The following is a 14,307-nucleotide window of genomic DNA, read 5'->3' as shown; positions in this document are numbered from 1 at the left end:
CGACCCGGCATCAGCTGAACCAAGGCCAACTCGTTTAAAGCAACTCATGACCAGCGGCGAGTCTCCAACGTCAAAACCCAAGGGGCGCGGGTCAAGTGGCAGCTTTGGGTTTTAAAACTTGATAGAAACTGAAGTGACCAACGATATCTCTCTCTTATCCTCAATCTATCAAGATTCGAACCAGATTTGGTGAGATTTCGTTGAGATCTAGACCATATCTGGCAAGATCTTGACTGATCCAGCCAGTATTGGCCAGATTTCGATGGATCTGACCAAATATCGGCTAGATCTCGATAAATCCAACCAAATCTCAGCCTCGATGACAAAACCTGAAACTGACAAGTATAACCCGAAAAGACCTGAACCGGTCAATCCAACGAGAATTTCAGGTCAGTTTTGGGCTTTGTTCTTATCCATCTAAAAATTTTGGGTCGAGTCTAGGTCAGGAACAACCCGACTTGGCCTGACCTGTGGATAGCCCTAATTGTATCCTTTGTTGCATTGATTTTGGGCTTTGTTTTTTTTACGTCCACATCATTAATTTTCACAACAAATCTTTGGTAAAAAAAAAATTATTACTGGTTTTAAAATTATGCATTAAAAAAAAACAAAACAAAAAGACAACACAAGAAAATTGTGTAAAACTGTGAATTTTGGCTCACCCAATTTGACTATATATACTAAAAGGGAAGTCTAAGAATACAACAAAATATCACAACATTTTCACAATACTTTTATTTTTAGGATCTAAATATATATTTTTTATTTTATTTGAGAGAAATGTTACATCCATAACATATTTAGAACAAATTCTAAATGAGAAATTGTTATTAGTTTTATACTGAGCCCACTACTAATATCATTTTTTTTATCCATCAAAAATATTTTGTCACATAAAATTTGTTGTGAAAATGTTATAGACATAGTATTTCTTTTTTTTTTTTTTTTTTTTTTTTGATCTATAAGGAAATGAGATCTCAGTGATTGTGAAAATATTGTGACAAGAAAAAAATGTTATAATATTTTCATAATACATTTATTTTCAGTTATAATTGGTCTCAGTCTCTTATTTTATTATTTTATTTTGACTTTTAAAAAATTGACACCTCAATAATTGTAAAAATATTATAAAAATTTGTTATGTCAATGTAATTGTATATGCATGTATAAATATTTAAAGCAAAAGACAAAAAAGCACAAACAAAACCGGCGTGCTCCGAAGAAATTAAAATTATAAAAAAAAAAAAAAAAAAAAAAAAACAATGAACAGTATGGGTTGAACAAACCAATGCACGATAACAAATTACTGTTTGCACATTGTAAAAATATTATAAAAATTTATTGTCCCAGTGTGACTATGTATGAACGTATAAATATTTAAAGGTAAAGACAAAATAGCACCAGCAAAACTGGCGAACTGTTAAAAAAATAAAAAGGGCCGATGAACAATGCAGATCGTCAAAAAAATTGTGAGAATTTATTAAGTCAGTTACACTGTATTTGCACATACAGCTCATACTAGAATTCATCGAAAATTCCAAAGAAATTTGCTTTAATTGGGGGGGTGGCTGGGGGTGGGGTCCATATATTAACAAAGGATTTTAGTACGACATCAGACAAGAAAAATACTTTTCAAGTATAGTACAATGCATGTGATTCAGTTTGTGGAGACTCACTTTTCGACCTATTCTAGTTGTCGGCCTTTTTTCTTTTGCTACACATACCTTTTTATATATAAAATGATATATATATCCCCCTAGGTGGACAGTGTGTGAACGAATTGTGGAGGGAGATCATTTGGCAGTGAAATGGAAGCTTATACTAATAGGAAGGGAGGTGTATATCTTATGGCATTCTTAGCGATACTGATTCTTAGTGCATATTGTTGTAGTTCGGCTGTCCATGTCGAGAGCAACTCCACTCCGCCGTGCAATGGCGAATGCCAGCTGCTTGAGGATGACATGAACCCTTACATACGCCGGAGGCTTTATGATCTAGGTCCTGCACCGAGGGCTACCACGAGACCCGGTGAAGCAGCTTTATCTCCTTGTGGGAGACCTAACGACCCCACTCGTTATTGCCTCCAGGAAAATTGTAATGCACGTTCAAGTCCGTACAACCGCGTGATCCAGTGCCAATAATCTCACTGCACCGTTCAATCTTGGAAATGTGTTCCCCTTCAGCTGCACACTTGTTCTCTTATGTGGAATTCTTTTCGTTTTTTGTTTTTGGTTTTGTTGTTGTTGTTTTGTTGTTGTTTTTTTTGTTCTATTAAGGATATGCTATATTACAACCAATATGGATATTTGTGAATCCGTGTATATGCGTGTTTATTAGTGAATGTATCGTTTGTTTATTGGAAAACAATTCCTGATTAGTGATTACCACAATGTGCTAAGGGTAACGTAAATTGATGCAAGCTCAAAAAAGTCTGGAAAAAGAATAATTAATGAACTAAGATAAAACTGATATGAATTTACAATCGCGAGACAGGGTGGATGGGGCGGCGTGTCTGGAGTCTTCAATTGCTCTGCCCAAGAAGGTTCAATTAATTATTTATGTCTGTAAAACGTTTATTGTGATTTTCAAGTTTCTGGAGTCTTCAATTGCTCTGCCCAAGAAGGTTTCAATTAATTATTTATATGTAAAACGTTTACAGTGATTTTCAAGTGTCAGGAGTTGTCGATTGCTCTGCCCAAGAAGGTTCAATTAATTATTTTCCTATACATTTCCACTCAAACTTAGGCAGAGCAATTGGACAATTCAGTCATCAGTGGGTGAATACAGAACAGGAAGCATCTCTGGCACTGAACAGCATCATTCTAGAGTGAATGCGGTCTTTCAAAATTTAAGAGAGTAGGTAGGAAAAAAATTTTCAAAGTACATCATTTATTTTTTTTTTAGTTTGCAGAGTCACGAGTTGAAGAGTTGAATATGCTCAAAATATCTTTCTTTTTCTACGTTTGAGGTTTGCTTTAGTCAGGCATATTTATTGGAGTAGTTAGGACCAGGATTCAATAATTCTAGGCTCAATCTATTATGGCCAGTTGGCTTGGATGGAGGGGTCATGTCTACAGGGTCTTTTTTTTTTTTTTTTTTTTTATGGGACCGGGTCTCTTTTGTATCTTCATTTTCGGCCAAAATTGGGAATTAAATTGGGTCAGCTCATAATTATTTTCCTATCCTATTAAATTGGGCAATTCAGTCATCGGTGGGTGAACACTGAACAGAAAGCATCTTTGACACTGAATAGTATCATTCTAGCAGATAGCAAAGCTACAGTGGATAGAGAAAAAAGTTAGTGAATGCTATTGATTTGTCTTGCAGAATTTAAAAGAGTAGGTAGGAAAAACAAAATTCAAAGAACATAATTTATTTTTTCTGAGTTTGCAGAGTCACGGGGTGGAGATGCTCAAAACTTCTCTCTTTTTCTGTTTTGAGGTTTGCTTTAGTCAAGCATATTTATTGGAGTTGGTAGGACCAGGACTTAATAATTCTAGACTCAGTCTATTGGGAATTAAATTGGGTCATCTCATCAATCAAGTTTTAGAGACTTGATTTTCATATGGACATCATTCGTAGCATTAAAATCGAGTTTTTGAGACTTAATTTATAAGTCTTAAATTGAGTCTTTTAAACTTTAAATGTTAGTAAAAAATATAGTTTTATAATAATGCCTATTAATTATATTGTTTGACAAATAGGATTAATCCCAATTTTGGCCCACCCATGTCTACTCTCTTATACACGTAATCTTGTCTATTCTCTACTTCCTCCATCCCAATTTATTTTTCCTGTTTGAAAAGTCAAACTTTTTAAGGTAACATCATTTATTATCTTGTCTACCTTATAAAAATGAATAAGTTTACAAAATTACCCTTAAATAAATTTATTAGATTTTTCTTTTAAAGAGTTATTCTTAATGAGGCAACTAAAAAAGTGCCCCAATTAAATTGATTTTTTAAATATTTGTTAGTTTTCTTTTCAAATAGTTTTGAAAATAAAATAGAGGTATAATAGGAATATTAGCAAATTAATAACTTTTACTTTTAGAAACAGGACAATATTTTGAGACATCTTAAAATGGAATAGAGGACAAACAAACTGGGAAAAAGGAAGTATATATTAAGAAATGAGGGATTTTCAGGTATAGGATTGACACAGCAGGCCCAAGATAATTTGATGCCTAAGCCGAAAATTTATTTTAATTCATATGATGGCATCTTTACTTCGCTATGAAATGTTTGGTTGCTTGTGTGTTGCATGACATGAGTAATGTGTTAGGTGTACTTATGTGAGTGAAGTCCCAAATTAAATAATGATAAGAAGAATAAGTGATTAATACAATATAGTTGAGATTACACTCATTGGGATTAGGCTCTTTGGGTTAAGTGATGTCTTTATGTATTATATTAACTACTTAAAGAGACTTTCCAAGATGTTTATCTCTCAAACATAATGACCATTAATTTCAGATCATTGATTCTAGACTAAGCATTTTTCAATGTAATCTTACATTTTTAGAATTTAATTAAGAATCAAAGCAGTATATTTTCCTCAAGGGTGGCTCTACCCTTTGTTCAGGGCCAGGGGGTTCAAATGAACCCCCTGACTTCCCAAAAAAAAAATATATATATATATATATGTATTTTAAATTTTTTTTTTTTTTTGTAAGTTTAATAATTTAATTTATTCTTAAAAATATTTTAGTCGTGGAAGTGGTGTTGGCTTTTTAGTCGTGGCCGCTCTAGTGTGTTTCATGGTTCTCTATAAATTAAAGAAGACTGAGCGTTATGGTTCTCACCATCCACTAGTAAAGTGGTGGTGTTGGTCTAGGCCAGATTCTTACAAAAGAGAGTTCCCAAGGAGAATGGCTTCATCAGCCTAGATGAAATCAAAACAGCAACCAACAACTTCAATGAAGATCTAATTGTCGGTGTAGGTGGCTTTGGCAATGTTTACAAGGGTCTGATTGAGGAAGGTAATGAATAATACCATGATTACCTTTTAATTTTTAGTTTTTTCCTGAATTAGTCCTAATTGCAATCTAACTGCATATAATTTAGATTAGTGATACTATATTTTGCAGAGTTGTTTAATAATTTGATAAAATCTGACTTGTGTCGAGTTCCTATACATATTGGACATGGTCATATATGAAGGGAAAATATTTTCTTACACTCATTTTTTTTTTTTTTTTTTGAGGGGATTCTTACACTCATTTTACGTACACTATTTTACATAATATCCACAACCAATGTGCTGACATACACATTTTAGAAGATAAAAGAAATATCCTCTTTTAAAACATGAAAGTGAGTAACATTGCCCATATATGTAAATTGTTTAATGTAACCACCGTGTCCTATTTTAGGATGTCTTCACGTCTTATAGTTTCCAAAGAGTATAGAAACTAGACATAAGTCATACTCTTTGTTTGTGCACAATAAAACCAAATAAATGTGCTAGAAATAGTCCAAATTTTATGATATAAAATTTACAAACTATAGTGTTCTAATAGATTGTTGAAATTTACAAACTAATGTGTTCTCACAGGTTGTTAAAATCCACAAATCACATTCATTACCACATTTATTGGATTTTGGAAACACAATAATACAATATTTTGTCCTTTAGGTAATATAATGGTGGCAATTAAACGCATGAAACAGGAGTCTCAACAAGGTGCTCGTGAGTTTATGACAGAGATCAAGATGCTTTCTAAACTTCATCATGTGCACCTTGTGTCTCTCATCAGATACTACAATGATGAGGGTGAGATGATACTTGTTTACGAGTACATGACAAATGGTACCCTCTACCACCACCTCTATGACACCCCTAATGATCCCCTCACCTGGAAATAAAGGCTCCAGATATGCATAGGAGTAGCACATGGTTTACACTACCTACACACATGTACAAAGCACCCCATTATCCACCATGACGTGAAGACAACAAATATTCTATAGGATGAGAAATGAGTATCCAAGGTTTCAGATTTTGGGTTGTCCAAAATAGGTTTGGATAACATTGTCGTTAGTATCCTAGTAAAGGGGACATGGGGGTATTTGAATCCAGATTATGCAAGGCACCAACAATTAACTGAGAAATCAAATGTGTACTCATTTGGTGTAGTGATGTTTGAAGTGTTGTCTGCTCGAAAAGTATTGAACCAAAAAATCCAAGAAGAGGAAAGAATTTTGGCAAGCTGGGCTCGAAAATGTATTGAGAGAAAGACCATCAGTGAAATCATTGATCCATATCTAACGAACAAGATAGTGCTAGAGTGTTTCAAGGTATACGTGGAACTTGCTGAGAGTTGTGTAAGTGATCATGGAATCGAATGGCCCACGATGAATAATGTGATGGAAAAGTTGGAGTTTGCATTAGAGCTCCAAGAGTATGCAGAAGCAACCAAAGATACCGATTCAGAAGTGGTATCATTTCGTGTTGCCACTACCAATGGAGCTCCTTGGTACAATAGTGTTTACTATGGACAGATGTTGGAGTCAACTAGCAAAACTGAGTTAAGTACAATTAGAACTGGATTAAGTTACCCTGGTCTTGATTCTATTACTATTAGTATCACAAGTCAAGATGACTCCTCGGCTACTAAAAATAGTAGTTCTTCAGCTTTATAATTATTGTTTTGTCTTTCTAAAAGTCGGAAGTAGTTATGTTATGGAGATGACAACTGGATTTGTAATATTTATTACTAGGAATAAAAAGTGTTGTAATTGAACAACGAAACTTATTCATAAGTTTGGTTGTGAATTGTAAAATTAAAATAAAACTTAAGATTTATTTAGAAAATATCTTATTCATACAATTATATTTACTAAAAAATAATATTTTTTAAATTTAAAAGAGAGATAAGTTATGTTTTATGATTTTTTATTTCCATAATTGTTAGGTGAATAAGGAAAGTTTGTTTATTTTAAATTATCATCTTACAAGAGCATGATGCCTAGTTAAAGGAAATCTAACACCAAATAACATTTTCAATGAATAATTAATTTTACACAGAGAATTAAATAATAAAAAAAGCCATAATGGTTTGCTTTTGTGAAAAAAAAAATACGTCTACATTTATTTACTAATATTTAAATTAAATTAATTATTAAAACAACAATTAAATAAATGGTTAAAATATCTACAATAATTTCTTCTAGGTTCAATATTTTATGGTTCCTATAACGAAGGTGGTATGAACCTGCATTTCTTTTCATCTTTTAGAACATTAGAGCACTAGTATTTGAGAATGCAAAAAAGTGTCTATTTTATATCTTCAAAATCTACTTTATCTATTTTACTATCTCATTTTACAACTCATCCAATATCTTAATTTCTACTTTTACACACAACTCATTAAAATAATATAAACTATACCAAAAAATAATATAAAAAAATTGGTTTCTCCCTCTTCTTTTCCATTTGTCTACCTTTTTATTTCACTTTTTTCATTAAAATAATATTTTTGTTTTACATCCTTGTGATCAATTGGTAAAAACTAAAAAATAAAAACCCACCCCAGACGTGGGGCAATTTGGTCTTATTGGTTGCTAAAATAGCAACTGGGGTTTTTTACACCCCTCCAATGCTAGTGCTCTGAGCATTGAGGGTGTCCCCAAAATTCTATTTTTAGCAACAAACACACCCAAAACCCACTTTATACTAGTGTGTATCACTAAAAAACTTGCCACTTTTTTACTGTAAGTTATTACTTAGAGCATTAGGATCCGGGTTTTTATAACAATTCTTATTTACCATTTGAAAACTTACTTTTTCTATTATACCATTCAGCTTTATAATACACCTAACATCTAGTTTTTATTTTTCCATACAACACATTAAAATAGTATAAATTACACAATTAAATAATATAAAACTATCTATCTCTCTTCTCCCTTCTCTCTTCTCTCTCTAATCTCTCTCCCTATCTCTGTCTCTCTCTCAACCACCCACCACTAAACCCAAACCCAGAACCACTAGGATGTGAAAGAAAAGAGAGAAGTCTGAGAAAGGGTGTTACATCTAAATGAAAGAGAGAAAGAAAGATAGGTAGAGAGAGAGTTAACCTAGGTGAGAGAAAAGAGAGAATGTAAATCAAAATAATAGGATTTAAGTATACAACTCAGCTATAGTGAGTTGTGGTGGTGGTATTATAGTGAGTTGCGGTTTTTTGTTTTCTATTTATATCTAAGTTTTGGTATGGGTATGTGATAATGGGGGCTACTGCTAGTTGTGGTTATAGAGGTGGTGATTGATTTTATTTTTTTTATTTTTTTTGGGATATGTGGTTTGATAGGTGGGTGAAGAGAGAGACACTGCTTTGAAGTGAGAGAGGTGGTGAGAAAGAGAGAGAGTGTGTGTGAAATTAATTAAAAAAAATGAATAATATTTAATATGATGTGGAATATAAGAATCGAATGTTAGGTAAATTGTAAAATAGATAAAATAGTCTTTTAGTTGTAAAATAAATTTTTTATTTTACAACCTCAATTGTAAATGATCCTAGAGTAAAAGAAAATATCAAAGTAATTGATCGGTGCATGACTTTTTGTCTAGACGGTGCGAGATATAATTATCTGTTTATTTAAAAAAAGTATTTTCTTTACAACCTCCATTGTAAATGCTCCAAGAGTAAAGGAAAATATCAAAGTAATTGATCGGTTCATGACTTTTTGTTTAGACCGTATGAGATATAATTATCTATTTGTTTATCTGTTTCAGAGATTTTTCTATTAGAAAAAAGATAAACCGTGACCGCAATAGTGGGCCATACTTCATAGATGAGACATTGAATGCGGAAAGACCATCATGAGACCAAATTAAATGATGAGAAACAATGGGAAAAAGAACCATTGACTAGGCATATGTTGTACTCTCATCCAGTTCCAAGAAGTCTAGCTCGAAACACTTTTCCAATGGACCATAGCCTAATTGTATTCCATCTTGACATGTGGTGTGAGTGTGAGGTCATGAATTCATTGATCTATCAACTATTTGTTTCCCATTTCTTGATTCTTGATGTGAAATGTTTCACATGACACCTTCTTTTTTTTCTTTTTTTCTTTTTCAACATGAATATTAGATAATCATGCTAGGGAAAATACTACTGCACCCGAATTATTACACACAAGTTTATACATACTCATAAACTTTTATTTTTTATTCTTTATCACACATACTTGTAAACTTGTGTATATTAGGGTGTGTATAATAAACATAATCCATTATATTATACAAATGTGAAAGAGTATGGAGATGGTGTAATATGAAATCATCTGAGCCTAACTCAAAATATCAATAAATGATAGTGTTAAATCAATAATATAATAAGTAAATAGTTATTTTTTTTTAATTATAGCAATTTCATAAACACAACAAAATTTCACAATATCTTTACAATAATCTTATTTTGAACTGTTGTTGGTTTGGGTATAATTTTATTTTTATTTTAACGTATGGTAAATTGACATCTCAACTTGTTGAAAAAATATTATGAGATTTTTTATTATAATAGTAGGACTCTTTATATTACGTGTTTAGAAATGATGAGTCAGTTTGTAAGATAATAAAATTTAAGTTTAAATATACATTTAATGTCTGTTTGGGTCCAGTATTTAGTTCATTTTTTAGCTTTTGTGCACAAACTTTTAAATCCTTACTTTTTCTTCACTCTTTTTCAAAATACAAGTGTATTTTGGCACACATTTAGTAAATAAAAAAAATTTTAAAAAAAGGCAAAAAGTAAAATAAACTGATCTCAAATACACACATAATCCTTAACTTTTATCATGTATTTTAAGATGGTATTCATCTATTGAAATGTTTCTTTTTGTTGTTGATTCTTCCTACAATATGGGCAATACTATAGATATAACAAAAGGTTACAATAATTTCATAATATTTTTTAAATTAGGATGCCAATTCATACATGAGTCCATCACAATTTCTAATTTAAATTAGTGGCTTGCTAATTGGGGAATGTTTTTAAATTTTACCTTTTCTTTTTCTTTTTTTCCGTGAACATTGCATTCTATATGCATAGATCTTTTCACTCAAATAACACCAAGAAAACTTTTAGGCTTTCATCATAGACATTCATTTCTTTGGTCCCTAAACCCATCCCATGCCCCATTTCTTACCCATACACTTTATAAGTGATTATTGCTTTTATGAATGGTCATTGTCCTCACTTGATAGGGGTGGCTTTCAAAGCTTAAAATCGAATAAGAGATGAGGATGGATTAGGAGATTCCCTTTCCAAGCATCTACCTCCAACTCCAACTTATATTTCATTTCTCTTCTACATTTAGAAATTAAAGCTTCCAAACAATTTTGATGAAGTTCACGTATAAAGGTTACATTATTGATGGGGCCACCCTATCTACAATCAATGGATAGAGTTAGACTTGGTAAATGATTTGGGTCAAGCAAGTTCAAATTTGATTCAATTGGGTTTAGGGTAGAAATGAGTTAACCCTAAATGGGCTTTTAAAACCTATTTCACTTATTTGATCTTTCACAAATCGGATTTTCATGTATTTTTTTTATTTTCAAAAATTTATAAATTTTTAAAAAAGTTTAAACATATCCTATTTATCTTCTTTTTGATTAAAATAAGAGAACAATGACTTGAAATAATACATAAATAATATAGAATAAGAAATAAAGTCAACAGAATAATGACCAGAATTTTAACTTTTTACCAAAAAAGATATAATCATGGTAAGATTATATGTGGATTGCATAGCACAGTTTTTGTTTAAGCCATGTAATTTAAAAATATTTTTAAAAAGACAATAATATCTTATTATAAAAATAATAATTAAACACTAAAATTATACAAATTCCATATAAAAATAACTTTGACATATTTAATATTTATTTACATTATAAATAGTTTAGCATTTTTATGTAATATGAATCACTAAAGAATATTAGATATAAAAATCAAAAACAAATAAAATAAACGAGTAATTGAAACTTGCTATAGTTCATGTAACATACATATTCATATTTTTGTTAGAGAATTTAGAAAATAAGTTTTTTTAGCATGCATTTTCACTTCTTTTTTTTAAGGTCAAGTAGAAACAATCTCACAAAATGTGGGTGTTTTCAATGGCTGATAAGCAAGAGTGCAAGACCAAAAAAGTAGAAGACACTCAACTGCCATAGAACATCCCAAAATGCCAAATTCTTAAATCTTCAAAATCCTAGATAGTGTAATTCTAGAGATTAGTGAAGTTATGGGGTTCTTAACCTAAAAACTAAATGAACTCATTTACTAAACTAGATCCTAGAATTCATTGAAACTCAACCTCTTTATTTTTTCTTGAAATTTAAAATAAGTATTTAGTGATGGAAAGTTATTTACAACAGCCATTTAAGTATCTTTTGAATGTAAATATATTTCTTCTACATAAATACGATAAAATTTAAATCAATGACATCTGTTTCATAATGATTGTTTTTTTTTTTTAATCATTTAAGCCAAAATATCAATTGGTATTTGGTAATTAAACACTAATTGATTTTGGTGTAAATGAGTTTTGAACTCAAATATCTTATTCAATGACAAAAAAATCTTACTAGTTAAATTTATTAGATTCCAAAATATCATTGGAATACTGTTTGAATGGCAAGTGGCACATGCATAAACATAATTGCAATGTAGTATCCAAAAGTCTCGCATGCAGCACAAATTCTCTATTTCCTTCCAAACATTACTGGACAACTTGCTTAGACTAATTATTTTTTTTTGGGGGGGGGGGGGGGGGGAAGCGCTGAATAAATTATTTCAATAGAAGAAAAAACAAAATACATATCAAATACAAGGACAAGGACAAAAGCCAAAATGGACTAACACATCTTAATCTTTAACAAAAACCTAATTATATATATTATGAAATGGGAATAGACCCCAAGCATTACAAGATGCTGCCTAATAAGCTAGATTATGAGCAAGAGAATTAGATTGTCTTGGGGAGAAGGAAAATACCAAGCAACAAAAGAGTTAAGCATAATTCTAATATCATGAATAATATTAACAATCTCTCAATCTTGATGGATTTCTTGATTGATTGCCTTCAATGTGAGCTAGGAATCCTCTTCAAACAAAACATGGTTGAAGTTAAGTCTGGATGCTTTAGATACAGCTAGAATAGCTATTGTACATTCTGGGCATAGAATACTTACTGGTGTTTCAAAACATGTCCAACCATATAATTTGTTTGAGCTGGGTCCACATATTAACATCAGTGATACATTTTTCCGAATAAGACTATAGTCTATATCTATTTTATTTTTTTATTACGATTTTACCAACATGTACTTTTTCATGTCTTTATTTATCACATGAAATGTCATTTCGAACTTTCTCGTGAAGTTTTTTCAAGTCTTCCACACCTTATTGGACTTGGTTTGAGTTCAGCGTATAAGAGCAGCACTAGACTGTAAAGATGTCATAAGGATTTAGTTTGAGTTCAGCATATAAAATCAGGGGTGTTCACCGAATCATAAAATCTGCACCAAAATCACCTACAAAATTAGTGGTAGCTCCAAGAATATTTTTTAGGGGAGTCATTCAAATTCGTGTTGAAGAGGTTGATAAGGACCTCTTTGTAAATATATATATATATATATTTTTTTCATCTTGATCATTATGATAATAATGATGAGATCTTTCATATCCTATGATCCAAAGGAAGGATTTTTTTTTTTTTTTTTAAGTCAACAAGAGCTCTTTTAGATAATAAATCTTAGTAAGGAGATAAATCTTGCGAATATGTGACTTAATTATCAAAAATTAATTCATAGTATTAGCAAGAGAATTAAAGATAAACTATAAGTTCATTGTGCATATATTTTCTTAGTATAATGAAGATATTAATTATTATTACTAAGATTAAATCTTATAAATTATCTATTCTCTATTACTATAATAAAGTTATTAATTATTGTTGTTAAGTGAATTTTAATTATTATTACTTAGAATACTCTAATTCATTATTTATTAGTTTTTGTTTTTACTCTTTTCAATTATTTTATTTAACAATTCAACTCAATTGTGACAACTTACAAGTCTTTGTAATTCATTAAGAAGAATTTTGTTGTATTTTTTACATTACTCTATCAAGAATTCAATGCAACAGTATAATTAGTAAAAGAAAATGTCTTCATTCTCCACTATCTCATGCCCCACTTCCATTGCCTCACACTTAATTTTCTTTTAATCTTTACACTTTACAGATCATTTAATTGTCTTTTTTTTGAGATTTAAGATCAAAAAATTACTAATTTTTGTTGCTGGACTTGCTATTTTTTTCCTCAGATTTTAGATCAAATTGGTTTGATGTTGGGTTTTTTTTTTTTTTCGTTTAAGAAGACCAAGATAAATTTTACATTAAATTGATTTGTTCTTTGAACTTATTTCACGGGTTTCAAAATTTTATTTTAAGGTGTTCAAAACAAAAATATTTTAAAATATTATATGTAAAAAAAATAAATAAATAAATACAAGTCAAGGGGTTCATTTGAACCCCTTGAACACCATGTGGTGCCACTATCGCACAAAATGGAATAACTGAACCGCACCCTCTTTATATATTAATATATTTATTTATTTTTAATATCAAATATATTATTAATAGTTTAATAACCCTAGTTTTCCAAAAAAAAAAAATTATAACCCTAGCTAGTGTTGACTAGGAAAGCCAGCCCAAAATAAAGAAAAACTAACTCAATAGTTTAAAACTTGGCCCAAAATAAAGGGAAAATTAGTTTTGGGCTGGGTAGGAAAAGCCAAATATTTGAAAAATATATCGATTTCAAACCATTCATACCGCATCTTATAAGCCGCACCACACATGTAACTGCAAATTAAAATAAGGTGCGGTACAGTTATGGTTTTAGCTAAACTATCAACCACACTGCATTGCACTACACATGTGATCACAAAAATAAGGTGTAGTGCAATTATGGTTTTGGCTAAACCGCACCACAAAGTGCGGTGCTAAAAATATAACTTATTTTTTGACCAAATAAACTATTTTTAGAAAATAAATACCAAGAAAACTCTAGGGCATGCATACACATACACGCATGCTCAAGCTCTACATGCGCATAATTCATGCATGCATACGCATACACGTGCATGCGTGCACATACTATGGTTCTAGAAACTATGTAAGGCAAGTTTTTTTCATTTAAACTAGGTTTGGAACGAATCCCTTATCGTTTAGGAGCCACCTCAAACCCCTATTTTTCAACTATATAAAGTCATAAATGATACATTTT

General features: G+C 30.9%; 1 pseudogene; it reads left to right on the top strand.

Moving 5' to 3' along the window:
- The first annotated feature begins 4,892 nt into the window (after positions 1–4,892).
- On the top strand, positions 4,893–6,644 carry LOC115985693 (annotated as a pseudogene).
- The last annotated feature ends 7,663 nt before the right edge of the window (positions 6,645–14,307 follow it).

Source organism: Quercus lobata, chromosome 4 (assembly GCF_001633185.2).
Source record: "Quercus lobata isolate SW786 chromosome 4, ValleyOak3.0 Primary Assembly, whole genome shotgun sequence".
NCBI classification, from domain to species: domain Eukaryota; kingdom Viridiplantae; phylum Streptophyta; class Magnoliopsida; order Fagales; family Fagaceae; genus Quercus; species Quercus lobata.
This window is presented reverse-complemented; position numbering and strand designations above follow the sequence as displayed.